Raw genomic sequence first — 14,574 nt, 5'->3', positions numbered from 1 at the left:
GTGCTGAGATGATAATCTTACTTCCCTTATGAGCCTTTAGCTCGGCGTATAATATGTGTTGGATGAATACTGGCTGCAATGGCAGTTGTCAAAGGAGAGCTCCAAATTGTCCATGCTTTTGCTCTTTGTGGGCTACTGTTTAAAAAAATCCTTTCCCCTTTAAGGATACCCTGAATGACATTTCATCTGGATTTCCAACCTGCAGAATTGGGAATATTTTTAATTGAAAAAAATTAGTGTCCTGCATTTTTCTGGATATGGGGGCCTATTTTTTATGGTCTAGTTACTTATCTACAGATAGGAAAGCCTAGAATTACTTAAGTAGAAGCATCATTGTTCAGCTCTGTTGAATGTCAGAGGAACACAGGCTGAATTGCCCCCAAGTAACTGGGACCCAGTAAGCAATTCAGGATTAACTGAAGTTTCAAAACAAGTGAGAATAACTCAGTTGTAAGGAAACTAGGTGAGGAGAGTAAGGAGCCCTAACTAAAAAGAGAATCTGGGCTATTTTCAAGCAAACAAATTATTGGAGAGTACAATATACTACATTATTCACATACTCCATTATGCCTCTGACTTCAATAAATAATTAACCCTCCATAAAATGAATACCTACCATAAGTTTGAGTTTGAGCTAAAGAATGTATTGTACATAATGTTCTCAATAAATATTTTAATTATTAGCAATTTTTAACTGATTTGAAGTAAAATAAAGCCATTGTGTTTCAGTTACAATTGTGAGTTCTCAGATAATCACAATACTCTTAGTTTCAAGGTTCCAAGATTCCAAGAATTGCCTAAGTAGTAATATATTTCTTACATTAGCTTCACTCTCTAAATGCATTGTTTTTCTTCCCTGTTCTTGGACTATTGAAAATCATTACCATTGCAGCAAGACTAATTTTTGTGCCATTACAAATACTGACATTTATTCTTAATGACTACAAGAGTGGAAGCCAAAAAGCAATTGCAATCGATTATACACAGAAAGTTCTTTTAGTCACAATTATAGTATTTGTATAAATTTTAAAATTTGCAATTATAGCTGTCTCAAAAGACAAATTCTCAATTATCATGAAAAGACAAAACATAATTTCCTAAAACAAATATTTCTCTAAACAAGACCTGAACTTGCAACTAATTCTGACCCCTCAAAATGTTGTTCTTCCTTCCCAGATTCCAATATAAATGGCCACTTTTTTGCAACTACCCTCCCCCTAAATGTAACAAAAATTCCCTTGCATTCTGAGTTCTTAAAACAAATTATCCTATTAAAATAAAGTTTGAGCACTGATTTCATTTAAATTCCCTATAGTCTGCCTAGAATTTCAATGTGGTTCTTTTTTGAAGCTCTTTAGTGCTACTGTTTTTTTACTGAAATGATTGTAAAATCTTCCAATGGCCTCCTACCAGCTTACTTATTTCTCTCTTGTCTTTCCTTACCTTTTCCTATGCCTAGGTTAGGGGAGGCTCAGGTATTTAATCAGGAAGAGAATGAGTTTGTTTTTGTTTTCTTTTTTATACATCAATCCCTATTTCTAAACATGCATGGCCTGTAGAAAGATAAATTCTTTGCTTTTATACCTCATGGCCAAACTCTTGTAGCTACAACCTAACTATCATGGGGTTATTGAAATTGCTGCATTGGTTAAAGCTTAGCCACCAATTCTGACGAGAAGTGTTTTTGATCCTTGCCATATAGATTTGAAACAATTTTTCTTGATCCTCCTTCTATTTATTTTTAATGCACTTATCACATTACACTGTAAGTCCTATTTATGTATCTGTAGCCTCTATTAGACTGTAATTTTCATAATGGAAAGAAGGGTCTACCTTGTGCCTAATACAGTATCTGGAACATGGTTGGTGTTCTACCAATAATAGTATATAAGATTAGCAATGCAAAGACCCTTTCTGCTTTAAGACAACCAAGATGGAAACTTAAGAAGGAATTAAGAAAGAAAAGGCCTGAGTGGTGGGCAGGACATCTAACACCCTATTATTGACACTCTATTATCTTAAATGTGACTTGTGAAATATATCTTAACTTTTACAATGAAGGAGTTGAACTGGATACTCACTAGAGATTATTGTCTACTCTGAATGTATAATAATATCTTATTTTTGCTGTTCCTTATAGTTAATTTGAACAGAAGGGGCAAAAGGGAAGCTAAATGAATTTGCATCACTGAAAATGTACATCAATGTATTATTAATGAGGGAAAGAGAAGAGGAAAGGAGCAAAGGAAGAAGGAGAATGAGGTAAAGAGAGCAAATAGAGACTGAAATTTACATTTTAGACAGGAATTATTTCAGATATACCAATTAAATCAACTCAAACATGCAAAGTATAATTATTAATCTCACCAAAATTTCAGCTGAAATGAAAATAAATCTTTCTGAACCAAATTTTGCACAATACAGTATCTCTAAAAAGAAAAGGCTTAAATGAAACAATGGAAATGTACTGTAGAGGGAGGTAGACCATGTAGCAGTTAAGGTTTAATTTGACCACCAGGGGGCAGTAGGGCATTGTCTTATTTAAAATATAATGTGTATAAGGGTAAAACTTAATTTGAAGCATTTTTAATCATTCACATTTATTCAATGCCCACTGTGTGCAGACCCTTGAAAAATATGTTGAAGAAATTCCCTAAGAAATAATGTGCACAGTTCATAGGCATTTAAAGTGGAATAATTACTGGATCCAGCATTTAGTAGTTCTGTTACCTCATTTAAGTCAGTGGTTCCTAATTCAGTTAAAATTGAAATAGCTAATATTTATGATATTTATGTCCCTTACAACAGCAATCTATAATTTCTTTTTTTAATTGAGATATAATTGACAGATAACATTGTATTAGTTTCAGATATACAACAGTGATTCAATACATGTATATATTGTAAAATGTTCACAACAAATCTAGTTAATATCCATCATTCATACAGTTACAAATTATTTTTCTTAATAAAAACTTTTCAGATCTACTGTCTTAGCAACTAAACTATAATTTCTTAAATGGCATTTTACTCCCTTTATGCAAATGCTATCTGAATAAATGCCAATACCTGAGTGCTAATTCTCTTCTCTAGTCTTCAAACTGCTTCAGATCATAAAAAGGAAACTCTTTGCAGTTTTTGTTTTCAGAAAATCATGATTGTTTAAATGTGACAGAGCACAATAAAAATTTTAGAGCTGAAAGTATAATCATTGATATGAGCTATTCTGACATTTTTATTTTTGCAAATGAAGCAACTGAAAAGAAAAATGTCTTCTCAAAGATCGTGTTCGTTTCTAACGCTATTCTATCCAGTATGGTAGCCACTAGCCGCACATCACTATTTGAATTTAAATCAATTACAAGACCATAAAAATTTGCATTACAGTTTCTCAATTTCACTAGCTATACTTCAAATACTCAATAGCTACATGTGGCTAATGACTACTGTATTAGACAGATATGGAACATTTTCATCACTGCAGAGAGTTCTTTTGGATAGCTCTGGTCTAGAGAAAGAGCTGGAATAAAACCAGGTCTCTTGAGATGATGTGTCAGAGAAATCGAACTAGAAAAGTGTGGCATCAGCAAACACAAAGAAAAAGATAGTTTCAAGAAGGAAATAATAATACAATAGAGGTATTAGGCAGATGGAAAATGAAGAGTCCATTGATTCTGACATTTAGCAAATCTTTTTTCATAAAATTATTCAGTGCCTGCTCACTTTCCAATATCCCAACATAACATCATAATTTTCCAGAGAGGGTAAACAATTGTTAACAAAATGAAATTACTGAATTATGACATGGTAATACATAATGTCAGTTAATCAACATTGAAACATGTCCAGTTTTAATTTTTGTGGTGTAAGTTTTGCAAAATACTTGTGAAAATATAAACTGAAGGAAAGATAAACAAATATGGCAATTTATAGAGACCAAAACCACAACCTGTGTGCCCTTTGCAAGGTATTTTATTCACATAAAATGCTCTTCTTAGTGACCCTGGCAAGAGCATTTCAGTGGGAGAGAAAAAGCCTAAAGCCAAATTCCAGAGTAGAATGAAAGAATGAATGGGGAGGAAGCAACAACATCAGGTATAAGCTGTTCTTTTAAGGTGGCGGAGAAAAGAAAGAATGGTAGCCTTCAGAAGACCAGGAGTTTGTTTCACTGCGCTGTCTACTGTAAGATTAATAAATGGACTTTAGACTGGTTCATGAATCTTATGAAACTAAGTGCAAAACTTTCTAGTTTTGTGCATTTGAGCCTTTTCCTGTAGCATGTCTATAGGTTAGTCTAACAAAAGAATTTGAAGATAAAGGGAGAAAATTGATTGAGCAAGGTCCCAGAGGAGGAAGGTAAGAAAAGAAATCAGAAAGAGAGGGGCGAAGTAAATCTTAGGAAAGAGTTAAAAAGCCTGAGTCTGGGTCATCATAGGGAAGAAAGGCTGTATATGCAGAGAAAAGCAGTCATGAATAATCAAACTGAGACTCCTGCAAAACTGTTTACAGAGCTTTAAATTTCTTCTTGGTTTCACCCAGTACTTCTCCAAATATGGCCTCTACATAGAAAAATGTTTCTGTTAAACAATATATTATATTTTGTGGAAACTATCTAAAAACACTAATTATAAATTAATTTATCAGCAAATACTAATTAAGCATTTACTACAAGCTGATTACACTTAGTACTATGTTTTACTATTCTTACGTGTGTTTACTTGTATCAAGACCAGAACTATGCAAAGAAAGACCCAGTGCAGTATAATTTTAATAATTTTGTACATTTTCTACTCATCATGCATAATTTATTTTCTGCCTTTCTCTGGTGTGTCCAAAATCCTCATTATACTTTATATTAAGTAGTCATATTTCCTAGGAAGCCTGTCTAATTGCAATGTGGTACTATTTCCTTTAACCTCTCTATATTTATTTTACTGTAAAGTAGATGTTTGGAAATTGTGTTGTTTTTCTGTTATTGTTCTGATTGTTCCTTAATAATCTGTAATAAAAAGTCTAATAACAATAAAATATAATATTTATTAGGTAATTATTATAAGTCAATGAGACTTATATACATTGCATCATTTAATCATCCCAATGACTTTAGACATTAGTACATTATTATTATCTTGTTTTATAGGTAACATGTACAACAATTCTTCAATCTCCAAAGTTTATACTGAAGCTCAGTGGTAAGAATAATATATTCACTGATTCCTGAGAAAAAGTTGTAAGTTAAACAAATAGTGACACAGCTAATATCTTAATTACAATAAGTAATATGAAAGCCCATAGCTGGGGTAATTAACTTGGTTTGGTAGGAGGCAGCAAAGGGTTTCCTAAGGATTTTTAAAATGAAGGATAAACAGTTGAAGGGAAAATAAAACAAGAGGCAAAATGGCTTGGCATACTGTTGGAGAAGAAGCTGACTCAGAAAGAAACAATAGTTAATTCTTTTTTGTATAGTGTGGTAAAGGAAAAAAAACCCCTGATTTCTCTGCCATTTACAGACATTTCAGAATGCTGGGTTTAGATGACATAGCTGTTGACCTTAGCTGATGTTGTTGTGCATCAGAAGAGATGGTGTTGGCAAAACAGACCCCTCCTGTACTATCGGTTCACTCAGGATTTGTTCCCTCCATCAGCTGTAATGTTGGGAGTATGGGGGGTGGGGGTCCTGAAGGACAAGTACATTCTGTTTCTGGAATAGATGCAATTACTTCTGGGGGAGAGTTGCTAGCAGAGGGGTTATGACTTGAAGAAAAAGGCACAACTTAAGAGTTGTGAGTTTAAGTTTTATTCAGGGACCTTAGTGAAGACTATAGCCCGCAAGAGAGCTGCTCAGTAGCTCTAAGGAAATTGCTTCCAAGACGTAGGGGAAAAGCCAGTTGGAATGTGGATCTTGGCTGGGGAATACATGCAGTCAAGCATACATCGTGGTAAAAGATTACTGTTAGTCACAAAGAACAGGTATCTCAAGTTAATCATTTTAGTGTTTTCCAGTTTATAGAAAGAGGCAAGAATCTGGGTTCATTTAAACTCTTCCTGAGATATACATTTAATTATCTATGAGAAGCATGTTTATCCAAAGCACAGAGGGCCTCATCCTGTTTTAATCCTGAACTCCTCTTGGGGTGCACTGTTAGTCAGAGACTGTGGCTAACAACTAAATCCTTACAGAACTGGGTGGTTAGCAACACTCTGTTTTCCTTTGTTTACAAGGGGTCACAAGATGGAGTCTGTAGGCAGGCTTCCTTGAATGTGGGAGTGGAGTTTGGACATATGTGGCTATAAATGCAATATTCACTTATAAGAGAAGAGTGCTTTTAAGATTTGGTGGCTTTGTGGAAATTCCTCTCATTTCTGGTGAGGTGAAAAGATGGGGATGCCATCTCTTTGCAGCATCATCTCTTAAAAATTATTTTGTGAAATCCTCACTTCAAATCTGTTTTTTCTTCTGTGGGGTGAAGAGATAAAGCAGCCCTCAGGGGGAGAGGTGGGATGTTGTTTACATCTTCATGCTGGTGTGGTAACTTCCTGGGAAGTCATGTATTAACTTTATTTTCAATTAATTTTATGTTTTTACTAAAGTAAAAAACATAGGCTAAGAAGTTAAATAGTCCTAAAAGGCATATATCAAACCCTCTCATCTTCTTGACTTTAGGCAGGCAACCCTTTGAGTCATTTTAGCTCTTCTATCTTTAATCTTCTACCAAATTTACAAATAATTTGTGGATACTGCCTTTTTTTTGATTCATCAATTTTAGATACTATCTATCACATTTCTACTATGGAAATTAGCATTTTTCCTTTCTTTCACCCCTACCCATGCCAACGTTGCTGTATAACATAGATTAAACCCACAATGTTGCTTTTATAATTCTGCTAGATCAAGGAGAGTACCATAATCATATTTTCTTACATATATGTGTTTTTGTCTTTTCTAGGGCTAACATTTAAATAACTTTTAAACTTTCTTATTTTTTAAACTTTTGACTAAGTAGTCTCACACTCTTTAACATTTCTCTAAAATACCACCTGCACCTCCACCTTCAGCCTGGACTGGGTGCCCTCGGGGCCTGCAATGCCTCCCTCATCCTGTCACATTCATTCTCTTCATGAGGAAATGCTTCTTTGCATTTTGAAACCCTGTTTATTAGATCCCAAGAACATTTTTTATATTGTTCCCTCCTTGGTTAAGTCACATTTTTCAGTAACTTCTTAAGTAAGAATGCACAGATAGAAAAGAACATGGAAAATAAAGTTTTGAGAACTCTTGTGTTTGAAAATTATTTGTATCCTTCTCTTACATTGACTGATGGTTTAGCTGTGTGTAAAATACTAGATTGGTAATAATTTTTTTCTAGATATTTGAACTTACTACCCCGTTGCCTTTGGATCCCAATGCAGCAACTAATAAATACTATATCATTTATAGCCAAATCCTTTATTGTTGTGGTTTTAATCTACAGTTTTTATTAAATGTCACTAATTTTCCCACCAATGTCGTATGTCTGGATCAGGATCCTATCTAAAATTCCTCATTATATGTACTTGTCATGCCTCCTTGGTTTCTGTAATTTATGACAGTCCTTTGGTCTTTCTTTGCCTTTAATGACTTTGACATCTTTGAAGAGTATGAGCCAGTTACTTTGTAGACTCTCACTCCATTTGAGTTTGCCATGTGTGTTCTCCAGATTAAATTGAGTTTATGATTATTTGGAAAAATACTGCATGTCTTATTATGGGTGATGTTAATTTTGATCATTCCATTATGTTGGCCTCTTGTCAGGATACTCCACTATAAAGTTGCTGTTTTTTTCCCTTGTAATTGAAGCCTATTTTGTGACTAGATTCTTTGAAACTATAGAATATCCTGTTTCTCATTATACTTCCATCTTCATAATACTTTATTTCTTTACAGCAGTTTTAGATTTACAAAAAAAATTTTTGAGAAGATAATACAGAGAGTCCCATATACCATCCCCCAACACACACACAGTTTCCCCTACTATTTACATCTTACATTAGTGTGGTACATTTGTTAACAATTAATGAACAAATATTGATACATAATTATTAAGTAAAGCCATAGTTAATTCAAATTTCTTTAGTTTTTAAACCAATGTCCTTTGTTCTGTTCCAGGATCCCATCCAGCTTACCATATTTACATATGGTTATCATATCCTTAGGCTCCTTTTGGATATGACAGTTTCTTAGACTTTTCCTTGTTTTGATGCCCTTAACAGTTTTTAGGAAAACTAGTCAGGTATATTGTAAGTTGTTGCTCTATCAGAATTTGTCTGATGTTTTTCCCCTGGTCTGGGGATATATGTTTTGGGAGGAAGATCACGGAGGTAAAGTGCTGTTTTCATCAGGTCATTTCAAGAGCACATACTATCAACGTGATTTATGACTGTTGATGTTGACCTTGATCATCTGGCTGAGGTAGGTTTCCGCACTGCAAAGTTACTCTTTTTCCCATACTGTACCCTTTGGAAGGAAGTATCTATGTATAACCTACACTTAAGAGGTGAGGAGTTATGCTCCCTCTCCTTTAGTGTGGAGAATCTACATAAATTATTCAGAATTCTTCTGCATGGGAGATTTGTCTCTTCTCCCACATTTATTAATTTATTCAATCATTTATTTATATCAGTATGGACTCATGGATATTTTATACTTTGGGTTATAATTCAACTCTGCTTTATTTCTTTTGTTGCTCGAATCGTTCCAGCTTTGGACATTAGTAGCTCTTTCAGTTGGCTCCCACGTCCCCTTTGTTTTGACATACCCCCATTAATGTGAAGTTTTCTTGAGCACTTTCTTACTTTCTGGTGCTGCAATGCTCCAGACTCATCTTATATAATTCCTGCCCAGTCCTAGAATCAGCCATCTCATAGGAATTCTGGTTGATTTTATTGGAGAATTTTTTTGGAGAATAATATTGGGGCAATGGGTATATAACTCATTTTTTTTTTTTTTTTTTGGTCTGGGGCCTTTAAAATCTTATCTATATTTTAAAATTCTCATATTTCATTATGATTTTCTTTGTTCAGGAAATTTTTTATTTAAACTGATTGGGCCCTCTGTGGGCCTATTTACTTGGGAGACACGGGTTCTTCAATTCTGAGAAATTTTCTGGTATTTGATTTGATAATTTACTCTCACTTGTTCTATTCTCTCTTTCTGGATTTCCTGCCAGTTGAAGGTTGAAACTTTGGAATGTACTCTCTGATTTTATGTTTAAAATCCTGTTGTCTATGTCTTTGTACATTCTTGGTGATTTCCACAATTTTATTATTCAAATACTTCCATCATTATCTTCCTCCTCCTCATCATAATGTTTCGTAGATTAAGATTCCAAGAACTCTTTCATATACTGTTCCTTTAAAATAGGACATTCTATCCTTGGTCCTTGGGTATGTTGATATTATTTCTTGCATTAATTATATTTTCTTGGAATTTTCTTCTGGGCCTTGCTCTGACTCTACCTCCACAGAGTTACTCTGTTCAATACATTTGGTTCAGTTCCTCTCTGCTATGCTGAAGCCATTTCTCAAATGTCCAGTAATTCTCGTTTAGTGATCACTAAGTAACCAGTTGGATATGTTTGAAGGTTGGGGAAGTAAATCTTGTGGACTACAAGATTTTATTCTAGAATGATCCAGCAATCAGTTAAATTTTTTGTTGAAGACATGAAAATATCAGTATCAATGAGCCTATCCCATGGGATAAGTCAGATTTTCCCAGAGGAAGATCCTAGAATCTCCCTGCTGAAATGTAAAATGTGACTCAGAATTCTGAGTGCTGATTAAGGAGAGAGTCTCATCATTTAGAATGCAAACTTGTATTCGGGTTATTCTTTTCAGTCCAGCACCTCTCTTTATTCTCCTCTGTGTTAAATATTTCAGATTTCAATTCTCTACAATCCAAATTTTTCACAATCCTCCTACCATGAGTTGAGGAATAAGGCAGTTAGCAGGGTGAGCTAGAGTTGGACCTCTGGTGGCCTACAGATTTTCAAACAACTTCCTATTTTCAGCAGCCAAACTTGCCTATTTGCAAGATAATCAGGTCGCTTTAATTTCTTAGATCTTCTAGCTTTCTGCAGAGATGATTAGCTTGAGTCTCATCAATATCACTCTTAATAGGCAAGAAACCTAATGTGTTTGAGGAAACAAACTAGAATCTAATATTGTCATTGTTCAGTTGGTTGTTCTTCAATCAGAATTTCTTGCCTGATAATTCTAATTTAGGTGGGGAGAGGTGTTTGTTGATACATTTAGTTATGATTCTGTAAGTTCTTAAATCTTTAGTAGTCACACAATTTTTTCTAATTTGCTGTGTAGTGAGGGCATCCAGTCTAGTTAGAATGTGGCAGAAGTTACTAGTCATCTCCCAATATTTATTCTTACTTTTCTCTACCTTAGTAGAAACCTCAACTTTGGCTCCCTGAATAGACATCAGAATGAACATGACATTCCTCAGTCTTCCTTGCAGATAGTTGTGTCTATAGAATTAAGTCCTGGCCAATGTGATATGAACTCAAGAATGTATAAAATAAAACTTCTGATTGTAACCTTTAGTGAAATGGGCATAAATTCCATTTTCTCTATTCCTTTTTCCTACTTTCTGGAATAAAAATGTGTATGTGAGCCATCCTGATCATGCAAACAAGTATAATAATATAGTAGAGATAGATCAACAAAATTGAAAGAACCTTGATTCAGTGATATTTTGTAGCCTTGAACTGCTAATACTTGGATTATTAGGTTTGAGAGAAATACATTTCTGTCATATTTAAGTCACAGTTATTTTAAGTTTGTGTTACAGCAGTCAAATCTGATTTTTATATATGATGTTCACATACTCAACTATTTCACATACGAGCACATAAATTATAATGGAATATCCAGATAAATGGCACAGAAACTGCGATTTTTTAACTATCTTTGTTTTCTATTTTATTATTTTTCTTGAAAATATTCTGGACTTCTGCCAAGACTGGTTAGAAATTACTTGATAGAACTGCAAAATGGAATGCATTGTGATCAAAAACATTTTGAACACAAACTCCAGTGTGTCTGTGATTTGTCTAATCTGGTTCTTAGTACCATAGCAAATTATGAAGTAAACAGAGGCACAAAATGATCCACCTTAGACTATGTGAGTGTCTTTTCCAAATTAAATGTTTGACATATTTTTCTCTGCTAATTTCTAATGTTTAATTTGGCTTTTTACTGATATTCTTTATTGACTGTGCCTATCTTTGCGAGATTTTTAGAAAGAATCAAACTGGGGCATTGTGTTCAAATGCATATATCCCAGAGGATCTGAGAAACTGGAACCAATTTAGAAATTTATCAACTGAAAATTAGATCTCTAAAAGGATTTTTTTTTTCTACTTTTTTGTAAAGGACCCCAATTGACTGTTACCATCTATGGTCTGTTCTTTCATTTCTGAGAATCCTTGAAAATCAAGACATTTATTTTGTTCCTCTGCAGCTATTACACCTTTTTACAGTTTTATTGTTCAAATTCTTGTAGTTCTGGAACTTGAGACAGAACTGAAGACTGTGGCAAGGTTTTCTTGGAACAGTCCTAAGGAATTCAAACATATAAATAGTCAAAATCAGAGGTAGAATACTATACAAATAAAATTAATGATCAGGAACTGATTCTGGCTTTGCAACTCTGTCTTGATGCAGGTAAGTGAGGATAATAAAAAAAACTGACAAGAAAGTATTATAGATGGAATGTTTGTGTCCCCCTCCAAAGAAATTCATATGTTGATGTGATGTATTAGGAGACAGGGTCTTTGGGAAGTGATTAGGGTTAGTTGGTGGATCCCTGGTGATGGATTTAGTTCCTTTATAAGAATCACTAGAGAGCATTTCTCCTGTCTCAGCTCTTCACCACGTGTGGATACGTGGAGAAACCTGCAGTCGGCCACCCAGAAGACGGCTTTCACCAGAATCTGAGTGTGCCAGCACCCTGATCTCAGACTCCTAGCCTCCAAAATCGTAAGAAATTATTTTCTGTTATTTATAAATTACCAAGTTTGTGATATTTTGTTATTGCAGCCCTGACTGAGACAAAAAGGATCATAGCTATTTGTCTGTGATATTACACGACATGTGAAAGTTAACTAGCATTTGCTAAAAATATATAAAATCTTAAGAATCATAAAGTTCGAGTGATTCATCGATGTGTTTCTACAATATGGTTATTTTATACTCATCCTTAAAAATATCTAGGCTTGGATTTTTACAGCAATCCCAAACCAATGCCTCTCCCTTACTAGACTAGAATAAGTGTAGAGAAGGTTTTTGTTTGTTTGTTTTTCTGTTTGTTTTGTTTTGATGCTGAGTGCTTTATCTCTCTGAGTGCCCTGGCATTCCCCATAGACAAAACTGGGCTTTTCTTATTTTTACCACTTCTTTTCAGTCATGTCTGTGCTTTGTGTCAAGAGTCTGCAGCCAGGGGAAATTTTCACACCTGTATATTACAGACACATTAAAGTATATAAGTTATCAGAGAGTAAGCAGAATGAAAGCACATCAACAAACAATTTTCATATTCTTCATATTACATGTGCCCTATGATCTATTTCTGTGGTGAATCACCACATTCTTCTAAGAAGCACACAGTGCACTGTGGGTACACTTGGTGTTCATTCCTTTAACAAGTTTACTGGGTACCCACTACTTTACCACCTCTGTTCTAAACACTATCTTAGGGAATAAACAAGCCCCCTTTGTCATGCAGCATGCATTCTGGTGGGACTAGACCAAAAATAAATAAGCAACTGATATTTAACATGTCAGATAAATATTATAGAAAAAAAGGCAGTTGCTGTCTATGACAAGGTTCAAAGTGTGAGTGCAGGAATTAATAGCTGATGTAAAGTGGAGAAAAATCATCTATTAGGGAGGAAATTAGAAGCTAGGCTATTGGAAGTGTCATCCAAATGGTTGTTGGCATCCAAATGGATAAGAAAGTTGTTAAGAGTAATAGTAATAAAGTCCAAATGGAAGGGAAGACAATCAAACACAAAATAAATCCTTCGTAAATAAGAATATTTATAAAGTCAAAAGATGAATGCTGGTCCAGAAGAAGAAAAGGATGACACAGCTAGCAGACATACCTTCAAAGAAAGAGTTTTGATTTCTTTGTATTTGGGGAGAATTGTTTAAAGTTTTATCAAAAGTGGTTGTGGTGATGCAGAGTGAGAATCAAAACACCTGGCCCATTTACACTCCAGACACGGACATTTTTGAAGTTAGAATAAACAGCCTCCACGATCAGGACACAAGGGAAATAATTCCCCCAGGGGCTCATCTGGTTCAACTGTAGTGTGATAGAAGAGGTTTCTCTTGATGAGGTAGGGCATGCAGTCTAACACTTCAGTCTTCTGAATATGTATACTTAGGAGACACAGCTTAGAGCATAAGATTATAAGGTTCTTAAGGCAGAAGTGTGGAAAACAAACAGCAACTGACCCCTCCCACCAACACACTTCCCCCTGCCAAGCAACCCAAACGGGTCTCATCAGCTCAGTATTGGGAGCATAATCATTGCCCAAATTTGTCAAGTTAACTTAGTAATATTACCTAATAGTAGGGACAAAATATTTGCTCCAGAAAAACAACAGCAAAAAATGGTTGTCCAACTAAGAAGATAAATCCTTGGTTTCCATTCTGTTTGCCTCTTGTTCTATTATTGGTCTGCACAACATCTTGGGGTGAGTTTCCTGTTACAGCTGCACACTATACAAAGCAGTACTTCTCTTTGTGTCAGAGTTCTTGCTTGAGCTTTAAAATATTTGATGTTTTTATGTTTAAGTTTATATTATGATATTTACATTATGTTTGAATGTACAGAAGGAGTCATAGACCTTTACTGGATGTGAAGAGATGCATAAGTTGGATTGCTCCAAGAAAAGTTCTGTGCACTAGAAAATGCACTTGTATTGTCAAAGTGTGGGGAAGAGAAGCTGGTAGTTCGCACATTGTCTATTGAAAATAAATCAAATGGAAGTTTGACTCTACAAAATAATGATTATTAAGTTTTAGGTGTGATAATTGTATTGGGTTATGTTTTTTAGAAGTCCTTAAACATTCAGAGATATATGTTGATGTATTTTTGGATAAGATGATATGCTATCTGGACTACCTTTAAATTAGTCCAAGGTGAAAGGGTCAGTATAGATAAAACAAAATTGGCTACATGTTGACAAGAGTTGAGGCTGAGTGATGAGTACACAGGAGTTTATTACACTTCTTTTGTATTTTTGCGTATATTTAAAATCTTTATAACAAATGTATAATTTAAACAAAGTACATGTAACAAGGCCTTTTCTGTGAATCATGAAACATGCTGTTTCTCACATGGTTTGCACAGAACTGATGTTAAGTTAGCTTCCCTTTACTCTTCTATCCAATGCCTTGGAACATAAAATTTGAGCCTGTTGTAAATATACATGAGGTCCTTTCCCTTTTCCTCATTTTTATTATCTTTCCAAAGTGTGTTTGTAGGGTTTTTTTTTTTTTTTTAAGGAAACTACACAA

General features: G+C 34.5%; 1 pseudogene; it reads left to right on the top strand.

The window, feature by feature from the left end:
* LOC105091105 (DNA primase small subunit-like) overlaps positions 1 to 14,574 on the top strand; it is a 36,382-nt pseudogene that overhangs the window by 20,880 nt on the left and 928 nt on the right.

The sequence above is a fragment of the Camelus dromedarius genome, chromosome 4 (genome assembly GCF_036321535.1).
Source record: "Camelus dromedarius isolate mCamDro1 chromosome 4, mCamDro1.pat, whole genome shotgun sequence".
In the NCBI taxonomy this organism is placed as follows: domain Eukaryota; kingdom Metazoa; phylum Chordata; class Mammalia; order Artiodactyla; family Camelidae; genus Camelus; species Camelus dromedarius.
Note: the sequence above shows the minus strand (reverse complement) of the source record. Positions and strands in the feature narration are given on the sequence as shown.